Genomic DNA, 13,150 nt, shown 5'->3' on the forward strand with positions numbered 1-13,150 from the left:
TCCCTAATCAGTCCTTGCCTTTCCAAATACATGGACATCCTGTCCCTCAGGATTCCCTCCAACAACTTGCCCACCACCAACGTCAGGCTCACTGGTCTATAGTTCCCTGGCTTGTCCTTACCACCTTTCTCAAACAGTAGCAACACCTTAGCCAACTTCCAGTCTTCCGACACCTCACCTGTGATTATCGATGATACAAATATCTCAGCAAGAGGCCCAGAAATCACTTCTCTAGCTTCTCCCAGAGTTCTCGGGTACACCTGATCAAGTCCTGGGGATTTATCCACCTTTACCCGTTTCAAGACATCCAGCACTTCCTCCTCTAGGGTGTAGGTTTGCTCGCTGAGCTGTAGGTTTGATATCCAGACGTTTCATTACCTGGCTAGGTAACATCATCAGTGGCGACCTCCAAGTGAAGCGAAGCTGTTGTCTCCTGCTTTCTATTTATATCTTTCTCCTGGATGGGGTTCCTGGCATGCCTGAGAATTCCTAGAGGCCTGGCACTCCAACCACAATGCCATAAACAAACACATAGATCTAGATGCCATCTATCAACCCCTCAGGAAATGAACAGGAAATGACATCACCACAAACTGCAGAAACCCCACCCAGGAGAAAGATATAAATAGAAAGCAGGAGACAACAGCTTCGCTTCACTTGGAGGTCGCCACTGATGATGTTACCTAGCCAGGTAATGAAACGTCTGGATATCAAACCTACAGCTCAGCGAGCAAACCTACACCCTAATTCTCAACCTGAGCTATAAACCTTCACAAACCTTGCACTTCCTCCTCTGTAATATGGACATTTTGCAAAATGTCACCATCTATTTCCCTACAGTCGATATCTTCCATATCCATTTCCACAGTAAATATTGTTGCAAAATACTCAATTAGTATCTCCCCCATTTTCTGCGACTCCATACAAAGGCCACCTTGCTGATCTTTGAGGGGCCCTATTCTCTTCCCTCGTTACCCTTTTGTCCTTAATGTATTTGTTAAAACCTCTTTGGATTTTCCTTAATTCTTTTTGCCAAAGCTATCTTTTTGCCCTCCTGATTTCCCTCTTAAGTATACACCTACTTTCTTTATACTCTTCTAAGGATTCACTCGATCTATCATGTCTATACCTTACATATGCTTCCTTCTTTTTCTTAACCAAACCTTCAATTTCTTTAGTCATCCAGCATTCTCTACATCTACCAGCCTTCCCTTTCACCCTAATAGGAATATACTTTCTCTGGATTCTCGTTATCTCATTTCTGAAGGCTTCCCATTTTCCAGCCTTTACCTGTGAACATCTACCCCCAATTAGTTTTTGAAAGTTCTTGTCTAATAATGTCAAAATTGACCTTTCTCCAATTTAGAACTTCAACTTTTAGATCTGGTCTATCCTTTTCCATCACTATTTTAAATCTAATAGAATTATGGTCGCTGGCCCCAAAGTGCTCCCCCACTGACACCTCAGTCACCTGCCCTGCCTTATTTCCCAAGAGTAGGTCAAGTTTTGCACCTTCTCTAGTAGGTACATCCACATACTGAATCAGAAAATTGTCTTGTAAACATTTATCAAATTCCTCTCCATCTAAACCCTTAACACTATAGCAGTACAAATCTATCTTTGGAAAGTTAAAATCCCCTATCATAACCACCCTATTTTTCTTACAGATAGCTGAGATCTCCTTACACGTTTGTTTCTCAATTTCCCTCTGACTATTAGGGGGTCTATAATACAATCCCAATAAAGTTATCATCCCTTTCTTATTTCTCAGTTCCACCCAAATAACTTCCCTGGATGTATTTCCAGGAATATCCTCCCTCAGCACAGCTGTAATGCTATCCCTTATCAAAAATACTACTCCCCCTCCTCTCTTGCCTCCCTTTCTATCCTTCCTGTAGCATTTGTATCCTGGAACATTAAGCTGCCAGTCCTGCTCATCCCTGAGCCATGTTTCTGTAATTGCTATGATATCCCAGTCCCATGTTCCTAACCATGCCCTAAGTTCATCTGCCTTCCCTGTTAGGTTCCTTGCATTGAAGTAAATGCAGTTTAATTTATTAGTCCTACCTTGTCCCTGCCTGCCCTGATTGTTTGACTCACTTCTGTCTCAGCTGTACCCGTCTCAGATTGATCTCTTTCCTCACTATCTCCCTGGGTGCGCCCCCCCCCCCAAATTTCTTGTTTAAATCCTCCCAAGCAGTTCTAGCAAATCTCCCTGCCAGTATATTAGTCCCCTTCCAATTCAGATGCAATCCGTCCTTCTTGTACAGGTCACTTCCACCCCAAAAGAGATTCCATTGATCCAAAACTGTGAATCCTTTTCCCATACACCAGCTCCTCAGCCATGCATTCATCTTCTCTATCCTCCTATTCCTGCCCTCACTAGCTCATAGCACTGGGAGTAATCCAGATATTACTACTCTCGAGGACCTCCTTTTTAAATTTCTGTCTAACTCTCTCTAAGCTCCCTTCAGAATCTCAACCTTTTCCCTTCCTATTCATTGATTCCAATGTGGACAATGACCTCCTGCTGGCCCCTCTCCCCCGTGAGAACATTCTGCACCCTCTCTGAGACATCCTTGATCCTGGCACCAGGGAAACAACACACCATCTGCTTTTTCTCTGCTGGTCACAGAAACGTCTGCCTGTACCTCAGACTAGAGAAACCCCTAACACAATTGATCTCTTGGAACCTGATGTACCCCTCAGTGCATTAGAGCCAGTCTCCATTCCAGAAACTTGGCTGTTCGTCCTACGTTTCCCTGAGAATACATCACCCCCTACATTTTCCAAAACAGCATACCTGTTTGAAATGGGTATATCCACAAAAGACTCCTGCACTAGCTGCCTACCTCTTTTACCTTTCCGGGAGTTAACCCATCTATGTGACTGTATCTGAGACTTTCCACCCCTTCCTATAACTGCCATCCATCGCATACTGTTGCTATTGCAAATTCCTCATTGTTTCTAACTCTCTCTCTAACCGATCCATTCGATCTGATAAGATTCGCAACCAACAGCATTTATTGAAGATAGAATCAGCAGTAACTCTTAAACTCTCTTTGAACTCCCACATCTGACAAGTAGTACATATCACTCTATTAAAGGCCATTTTTTCTCCTTCACAATTTACAGACCCAGAAAATAACACCGTCTTATTCCTCTACAAACACTGCCCCAGGTTAAATTAATAGTTATGGCTTATATTTTAAGTTTAGTCAAGAGACATATCTCCAAAAACATATAATCAAGAAAGAACCCACTCTACTCACGACTGCAGATTCTCTGTAGGCCACACTTAAAAACAACAATTAATTTATCTGATTCTGTGCTGTGAATTTCACCCAACAGTTCCTTCAAGATTAGTTGTGAATTTCACAGTTTGTTAATTTTCCCAGATGCACTCCGATGTCCAGCAATACATGAATTCAAAGAGCAAAGGCAGTAACTGTGCAGGTTTTCTTGCTCTCTCTCTCCTGCACTGTCCTCACCATGTGCTTCCTTTGTCTGTTCTTCTCCCTTTTAAAACTGCTGTTGTTTTGACTTTTTTCTCCCAAGTTCCAAAACAATGCTACAGCATATAAAACAGCAATTGCTGCTCCTGGAATTCTAGGAAATCATCTCCAACACCTAAAATACCTCAAAAAAGGGGCAGCTGTTACCGCCAGAAACTTTTCTCATCTTGGATAACCCAGTATTGAATCAATGGAAATCTTAAATGCTGGCCTGATGGTGACTATTGTTATAAAAATCCATCAGGTTCTCTAACTGCCCTTCAGGGAAAGGAAGTTGCTATCCTTACCCAGTCTGGCCAACATGTGACTCCAGATACATAACATTGTGGTCAACTCTTACCTCCCCTCTGAAAAGGTAAAGCAAGCGAAGGGGTGGCACAATGGTTAGCATTGCTGCCTCACAGTGCCAGGGACCCAGGGTAATGAAATGCTATTATTTGTTGAGTGAGGAATTGAACATTGAACATGCTTCAGAAATACAGGACATTGGTGAGATCCCATTTCAAATACTGCGTGTAACTTTGACATCCTTATTTAGGGAAGGATGTTGGAGGAAGTTCAGAGGAAGCTCGTTAGATTGCTATCTGATATTTTTTTGGGGTTGTCTATGAGAAAAGGTTGAACAGACTGGGTTTGGTTTTACTGGGGTTTAGAGGGGTGAGGGCTGACTTGATTGTATAAGAACCTGAGTGGTCTTGGCAAAGTGAATGTGGAAATTATGTTTCTCTTGTGGATCAGTCCAGAACTAGAGGACACCTGTTTTAAATTAGGGATTGCTTTTTAGGACAGAAATGATGAGAGCATTTTCACCAGGGTGTGTGAAACCCATATTGATCGATTATGAACATTGGAGAATATAAGATTTGATCTGTTCCTGGGTTGCGAAGGATTTATCATGTGACTTTTTGAAATGCAAAAGGCAAAAGAGCAAAATGACTGGGAATTATCTGCTGTTTATAAAAAGGTCAAGTGATATTGGGAGTAAATCCTTGAAAAGAGAAATAAAATATCTAATTACATTCTGAAAGGGGCCTAGATGTTGAATGCTGCCTATCAACAGCCTCTGGATGCTTGAGTCTCCGTTTTGCCACAGAATTGAGATTTGTTCAGTTGTGGACAGACTTGCCTGGAAAAACTGCTCTTGGCATAACTCATGGACTTGTGGGCCTTGATTTCCAACACGCTCCTCCCATTAGAGTTATAACTAAGTCCAAAGGAAATTTGGAACTCTGCCAAGAAGGTGGTGAAGGCAGAGTCATTGAATACTTTTAAGGCAGAGATTAATAATCTTGATGAAAAGTCCATTCTGATGAAGAGTCACTGGACTAGAAATATTAACACTGCTTTCTCCCCACATTCTGGATTAGTGGTGCTGGAAGAGCACAGCAGTTCAGGCAGCATCCAAGGAGCTTTGAAATCGACGTTTCGGGCAAAAGCCCTTCATCAGGAATAAAGGCAGTGAGCCTGAAGCGTGGAGATAAGCTAGAGAAGGGTGGGGCTGGAGAGAAAGTAGCATAGAGTACAATGGGTGAGTGGGGGAGGGGATGAAGGTGATAGGTCAGGGAGGAGAGGGTGGAGTGGATAGGTGGAAAAGGAGATAGGCAGGTAGGACAAGTCCGGACAAGTCATGGGGATAGTGCTGAGCTGCAAGTTTGGAACTAGGGTGAAGTGGGGGAAAGGGAAATGAGGAAACTGGTGAAGTCCACATTGATGCCCTGGGGTTGAAGTGTTCTGAGGCGGAAGATGAGGCGTTCTTCCTCCAGGTGTCTGGTGGTGAGGGAGCGGCGGTGAAGGAGGCCCAGGACCTCCATGTCCTCGGCAGAGTGGGAGGGGGAGTTGAAATGTTGGGCCACGGGGCGGTGTGGTTGATTGGTGAGGGTGTCCCGGAGATGTTCCCTAAAGCGCTCTGCTAGGAGGCGCCCAGTCTCCCCAATGTAGAGGAGACCGCATCGGGAGCAACGGATACAATAAATGATATTAGTGGATGTGCAGGTAAAACTTTGATGGGTGTGGAAGGCTCCTTTAGGGCCTTGGATAGAGGTGAGGGAGGAGGTGTGGGTGCAGGTTTTACAGTTCCTTCGGTGGCAGGGGAAGGTGCCAGGATGGGAGGGTGGGTTGCAGGGGGACGTGGACCTGACCAGGTAGTCAGGGAGGGAACGGTCTTTGTGGAAGGCGGAAAGGGGTGGGGAGGGAAATATATCCCTGGTGGTGGGGTCTTTTCCCACAGGTGCTGCCAGACCTACCTAGTTCCTCCAGCAATTTCTGTTTTTGTTAATAAACTGTTGTAGGCCAGGTGAGTCAAAGGTTATCAGGGTTAGATGGGAATGTTGAATTGGAAACTCAAATAGATCAGCTTTGAGTGAGTTTTGAGAAGATTTGTAGCTCAGACTGAGGTTCTGGATGTAGGTTTGCTCGCTGAGCTGGAAGATTCATTTCCAGACGTTTCATCACCCTCCTAGGTAATATCTTCAGTGGGCCTCGGGCGAAGAACTGCTAATAATTCCTGCTTTCTATTTTTCTGTTTGGGTTTCTTTGGGTTTGTGATGTCATTCCTGTGGTGGTGTCATTTCCTGTGGTGAAATCACTTCTTGTTCTTTTTTCTCAGGGGGTGGTAGGATGAGGGGCTGGTACATACGGATGAGGAAGGATTCCACTTTGACTGGGACAACACATCCATCCTAGGACAAGCCAAACAAAGACATGCACAAGAATTCCTAGAAGCATGGCATTCGAACTGGAACTCTATCAACAAACACAATCGAGTTAGACCCCATCTACCACCTCCTGAGAAAAAAGAACAGGAAGTGACTTCACCACAAGAAATGACATCACCATCCCAAAGACACCCAAACATATAAATAGAAAGCAGGAATTATCAGCAGTGCTTCGCCTGATGCCCACTGAAGATGTTACCTAGTAGGGTGACGAAGCGTCTGGAAATTAACTTTCCAGCTCAGTGAGAAAACCTACATCCAGGTCAGCTATGAGACCCTAGTAAATGACAGAACAGACTGCGGTGGGGTGTCCAAATGGCCCACACCTACCCCCTATTTGTATGTTTATACAGTTTGTATATAAGCACTGTGGCTACAACAGCAGGTCAGAGGCTAGACATTCTGTAGTTAATAATGGTAGCACAGTGGCTCAGTGGTTAGCACTGCTGTCTCATAGCCGAGAGTATGGTGCTGGAAAATCACAGCAAGTCAGGCAGCATCCGAGGAGCAGAAAAATCGACGTTTCGGGCAAAAGCCCTTCATCATTCCTGAGGAAGGGCTTTTGTCTGATATATCGATTTTCCTGCTCCTCCGATGCTGCCTGACCTGCTGTGCTTTTCCAGCACCACACTCTCGACTCTAATCTCCAGCATCTGCAGTCCTCACTTTTGCCCTGCTGTCTCATAGCGCCAGGGACCCAGGTTCGATTCAAGTTTCAGGCAACATTCTATGTGGAGTTTGCACGTTCTCCCCGTGTCTGTGTGGGCTTCCTCTGGGTGCTCTAGTTTCCTCCCACAGTCCAAAGATGTTCAGTTTAAGGTGGATTGGCCTTGGGAAATGGAGGGTCACGAGCTAGGGTTGGATGCTCTTCAGAGGTTGGTGCAGACTCTATCTAAACTCTAGGAATTCTATTATGTCAATGGTGTGTCCACCATCTACAGAGCACAAGTCAGGAATGTGATGCAACACTCTCCACTTGCCAGGATGGCTGCGGCACCCTCAACACCGAAGAAGCTTGACATTATCCAGAACAAAGCAGCCTGCTTGATTGGCACTACATCCTCAACTGTCAACACTCAGTCCCTTCACCAATGCTTAACAGTAGCAGCAGTGTCTACCATCTACAAGATGCACCGGAGTAACTTACCCAAACTCCATCAACAGCACGTTCCAAACTTGTAACTCCAGCACATGGAAAGACAAAGATAGATGCATGGAAATGCCACCACCTGTAAGCTGTCCTCCAAAATAAAATGGTGTAGCGAACAGCGAAGAAGGTTACCTCAGAGTACAACAGGATCTTGATCAGATGGGCTAGTGGGCAGATGGAGTTTAATTTGGATAAATGTGAAATGTTGCAATTTGGAAAGGCAAATCAGGGCAGGACCTATACATTTAATGGTAAGGTCCTGAGGTGTGCTGCTGAGCAAAGAGACCTTAGAGTACAGGTTCATAGTTCCTAAAAAGTAGAGTTGCAGATAGACAGGATAGTGAAGAAGGCCTTTGGTATGCTTTCCTTTATTGGTCAGAGAATTGGGTACAGGAGTTGGGAGGTCATGTTGTGGCTGTACAGGATATTGGTTCGGCCACTTTTGGAATACTGCATTCAATTCTGATCTCACTGCTATAGGAAGAACATTTGAAACTTGAATGGTTTCAGAAAAGATTTATAAGAATGTTGCAAGGGTTGGAGGGTTTGAGCTATAGGGAGAGGCTGAATAGACTGGGGCTGTTTTTCCTGGAGTGTTGAAAACTGAAAGGTGACCTTATAGAGGTTTATAAAATCATAACGGATATGGATAGGATAAATAGCCAAAGTCTTTTTCCCAGGGTAGCAGTGTCCAAAACTAGAGGGTGTAGTATAATCACAACATTTAAAAGGTATCAGAATAGGAAGGGTTTAGAAGGTTATGGGCCAAATGTTGGCAAATGGGACTAGATTAATTTAAGATATCTGGTCAGCATCAGATGAATCAAATGAGAGATTAAACCAAATGTCTGTTTCCGTGCTGTGCATCTCTACGACACTAAGTTGCACATCATTCTGATTTCTTCAGTGTCATTGGGTCAAAATACTGGTGCTCTCTCCTGAATAGTGCTGTACACATACTCACAGTACAAGGGCTGCAACAGCTCTAGAAGACAGCTCAGCACCACCTTCTCTAGGGCAGTTAGGGATGGGCAATAAATGCTGGCTTGGCTAGCAATGTCCACATCTCGTTAGTGAATTTTTAAAAACAGGCAGAGGACAGCCTATACTCAGTAGTTTGCACTTGCAAAACCGAACAGAAAATATCTAGTTAGATGTAGTTTCACATTAGGCTGAGCTTGCTGGACAATCCCAAGTGCATCAACAGCCAGTTTAAGATAATCAGTTGAAGCTGCAATGTAGCTCATCTGTGATTGCCAGAAGTAATTTGCATTCATACACAAGGACCTAGTGTAAACAAAAGGAATATGTTGAGACACTGCACTTTTTTGTTAAATTACGCAGGAGCTTGAGGAGGCTATAGAACACTGTTATTCTTCATGGCCTTTGCCTCAGCCAATCAGTCAACTTTCCAATGAATCAGCATCTCTCTCTCTTCTAGTGTAAATTGTTGTGATTGTTTGAAAGTTTGCATTCTTGCATTTGCCCAGATGAGTGCATGATGAAAGGCTGTGGTAACATTCCTCTCTTGTTCAGTTTTTATTTGGCACATTTTTCTTCTTGAGCTTGAGAGAAGCGGAGGGGAGTAGGAAGTGAAGGTGTCTGATTAGCCATGGTGATTAGTGACAGGAACTTGTGTGAGAAAACTTCAGTTGGAGATAACAAACCAAACCTTACAGTAATCTCGACTGGGTTCTGATGTCTCTGTCCATCTGTCTATATGTTGTCTCTGTCCCTATAGCTAGAAACCACTGGGCTATAGGACTGTATTACACTCACCCATTTGCCAGTATCTACACATACATGAGATTCCTTTCCAGAAAAATGAGCACAAAATCTAGGTTTAGGCTACAGTTTGTTGAAAGTGACAACTGTCAAATGAGAGATTAAACCAAATGTCCATCTCTCATCCTGGGGGAATGAAAGGATCCCAAGATATTGTGTGAGGGTGAAGAGTAAGGGAGCTATTCCAGTGACCTTGCCGATTAACATCTCGGAATCAGGTATTTTTAGTCATTTCTCTTTCTGGGAACATGCTGCATGTAGCATTTTCTATTTTACAACAGTGACTGCACTGCAAAATAATTCAATTGGCTGTAAAAAACTTAGCGATGTCCTAAGGGGGTGAAGGCTGCTACCTAAATGCTCAATCCGCTTTCAAAGTAGATATTTAACCAAAAGCTCGCTTGTGAGTTTTAGGAATCTAGCATGACAAAGTTCAACAAATCCCAGTACCCGATCTCTAGAACATAAGAAGCATTCCCTACTCACAGAAAAGCTGATGGTTGGAAAATCCCCTGAGTAAAAACAGTTTTGAAATCTTAGAGAAACGATGAGGTTGTTTGAAAGTCTCAAAATAAACATATTGATATTCCTGACAGACAGGAGAAACACAGTGTGTATTCAGAAAGGGAACTTATTGAACGCCTTCTGAAAATCTATGTACACAGCTTTATCTTCATCAGCCTAATTAGCAAATCAATCAGAACCCAATTTTTAAAATTATTTCATGAGTTGTGGAGAGCACTAGTCATCATTGTCCAATCATAATTACTCTTGAGAAGGTGGTGGTGATCTGCCTTCTTGGTCTGTTGGTGTCCTTGGAGTTTAAGGGCCCCAACAATGCTGTTAGGAAGGAGGTTCCAAATGCTTTTAGTAATTTTTTACAGATGCACTCCAGAAAGCATTCTATCTGAATGCTTCATGGTTTGGCACAGCTACAGTTCTGCCCAAGACCGTAGGAAACTACAGAGAGTTGTGAAAACAGCCCCAATCCATCACGCAAGTCAACTTTCCATCCATTGACTCCATCTATAATTCTTGCTGCTTTGGATAGGGAACCAACATCATCAAAAACCCCTCCCACCCTGGTTATAATCTCTTCCAACCTCTTCCATCAGCCAGAAGATACAAAAGTTTAAACACACGTACCAGTAGATTCAAGAACAGCTTCTTTCCACTGTCATCAGACTTCTGAATGGACCTCTCAAGTGTTACCTTTAATGTTGATCTTGCTCTTTATGCACCTTCTCTGCAGCTGATCTGCCTGTACTGCATACAAAACAAAACTTTTCACTGTACCTCAGAACATCTGACAATAATAAATCAAGTCAAAAAGAACGGCTGATATAGTTAAAGTGTGGCTTGGAAAGGCACTTCCAGTGTTGTTCCCAGGCGTTTGCTGCCCCTGAATTATAGATGGTAGAGGTCATTGGTTTGGAAGGTCCTGTCAAAAGAATTCACCTTTAACAAATTATTGTTGACCATCTCTGGGTTATCCAATGCACTTTTGATTGTTCACTTTTTTTTCCCTGAAATTACAAACAGTAAAACTTTACACTCAACTGACAGTTGGCTAACAGTTTACTAGAACCTCTAAAACAGATGATTTAATCAATGCCTCATTGCTATTTATGAGATCTTGCTGTGCACAAATTGGCTACCAAATTTTCCAGATTACACCAGTGACTCTGTGACTGTAGATGTTCTGAGGTTACGAGAAGTGTTGTATAAATGCAAGTCATGGAATGATGGCTTTCTGCTCTATGAAGAGATGAAGGAAGCTCCTTACCACACAGAAGGTTAAAGCGAGATTTAATAAGGCTGAAACTTTTGAAGGGATTTGATAGAGTGATTAGATTGAACCATGATTAATAACATTAAAAAATAAATAAACTGTTTCCACTGGCAGGAAAAGGAAAATTGAAGAGAGTTTTTTTTTAGTCAGTAGCTTGTTATAACCTGGAATACAATAACTGAAGCAATGTTGGAAGTAGATTCAATAGTCACTTTCAAAGTGAATTAGATCTGTATTTAAGAGGGATAAATTTGTAGGGCTGTACATAACAGGAACAAATTGACTGACTGAGATTGATACAATGGGCTGAATGGCCTTTGTCTGCAATTTTTGATTCTATTATTAGATATTAAAATTCTTTTCTTCAATCTTTTCTTGAATTATGGTGAAGTATTGGCTGTTCTCCAATTCCATGGCACGATTTGCATATTTAAGGTGGATTGAAATATTGTGGCTGTTTTATTTCCATTTTGAGTGTTTTTCAACGGCCTTGAGATCTGTTATCTTTTTTTCAGAACCAATATCTTCTCTCAACAGTTCATCGCTAACAATTGTTGCAAATCCTCCTCCAGCACACCTACATCCTGGTTTCACTATTATTCGTAGAGATGTATTCTAAGTATTTATTTATTATTTTTGCTGTGCCTTCATCCTCTGCAGTTAAACTCAATGCTCCATCCCACAAAATGTGCAATCATTTCTTTAACTATTCTTTCACTTTTTAAAGACACTTTATTTAGTTTGGCACAGTACTATAGTGGCCATTTTCCCTAATTATTCATCCGGAGAATTTAACTTCATAATCTTGCCCATTTGAGAAGTGGATTCCGTTAAAGTAACAAACTGAAAATAAAATGCTGGTGTCACTGACAGTGACTCTAAGTGCCACAAGAAGCCAACTAGGAAATGATTATTCTACAGAGAGCCAGCACGGATTTGATAGTCTGAATGACCTTTTTCAGTGCCATTATCAGTCTATGCTTCATCAATGTCTTTCATAAAAGCAAATCTGCCTTTCATAATTGGTCATTTCTGTTATGTGACACCAGTGGGCAGTGAATGCCAATTCTGCCACATCCCAAAATTGAATTAAAAAAAACTTAAAGCTGGTTACCAGTTTTTTTTTTCATTTTCTCCTTTGGTCGTTGTCACTTATACTCAATAATTTTCCCGTCATCTTCTTGTATTGTATTGTATTGTGAGCCATTTCTTTGCACACTACAAGCACAGGGTCTGTTCAGTGGAGATGCACTGTGATGTACAAATAAGACAAAATCCTGTGATAGTCAGAAGGGTGTTTGTGCCTTTTGCTACGTAGCATGTAAAAGGCAATCCCAGGGCCTGCTGTGCGTTCACCATGAGTGAATCAACAGAACCAGGAGACAGTGAGCTAACTACAGTCTGGGTTCAGTGTATTAGTCACTGTGTCCCCACTCAGATTCCCTCTCTCTTAACGGCTGCTTCTGTGTCATCACATGACTGTCTGAATATTACCTCTGCAACGCTGCTGATTTCACTGCAAAAAAAATCACAAAAAAACATTAAAAATTCATAAATTGTGGAAAAAGTTATGAGATTTTACAGTTGCCAAGTAACAGTTTCCATGCCCCTTTTCCCAACCATACATGCTTCTTCATTTTTAAGTGTTTCTCCTGGGACAATTTTAACTTGGAGCTGGGTTTGTTTTTTAACAAATGCACTGTTTATTTATTTGTCCAAATTATTTCCTCTGTTTTGCAACAGAGTTTTGAGTTACTAGCATTTCTTATTTGTGTGCAGGATGTGGACATCACTGGCCCAGTCAGTACTCATTGCCCTTGAAAGATGGTGGTGAGCCACTTTCTTGGATGCAACAGAATGGCTTATTAGGTCCTTTCAGGGGCCAGTTAACTCTCAACCACGTGTGTGTGTTTTGTGTGTGTGTGTGTTCAGAGGCGTCTATCTGTCAGTCTGGGTAAGGACAGCATCAGACTCTTTCCTAAAGGACATTTTCTTTTCCTTTATTCTTTCATGGGACATGGGCATTACTGGTCAGGCCAACGATTTATTGCCCATCCCCAATTGCCATTGAGAAGGTGATGATGAACTGCCTTCCTGAACTGCTGCACTCCACAAGGTGTCGTTAGGGAGGGAATTCCAGGATTTTAAACCAGCAACAGTGACGCAATGGCGATATACTTCCAAGTTAGGATGG

The sequence above is a fragment of the Chiloscyllium plagiosum genome, chromosome 28 (genome assembly GCF_004010195.1).
Source record: "Chiloscyllium plagiosum isolate BGI_BamShark_2017 chromosome 28, ASM401019v2, whole genome shotgun sequence".
In the NCBI taxonomy this organism is placed as follows: domain Eukaryota; kingdom Metazoa; phylum Chordata; class Chondrichthyes; order Orectolobiformes; family Hemiscylliidae; genus Chiloscyllium; species Chiloscyllium plagiosum.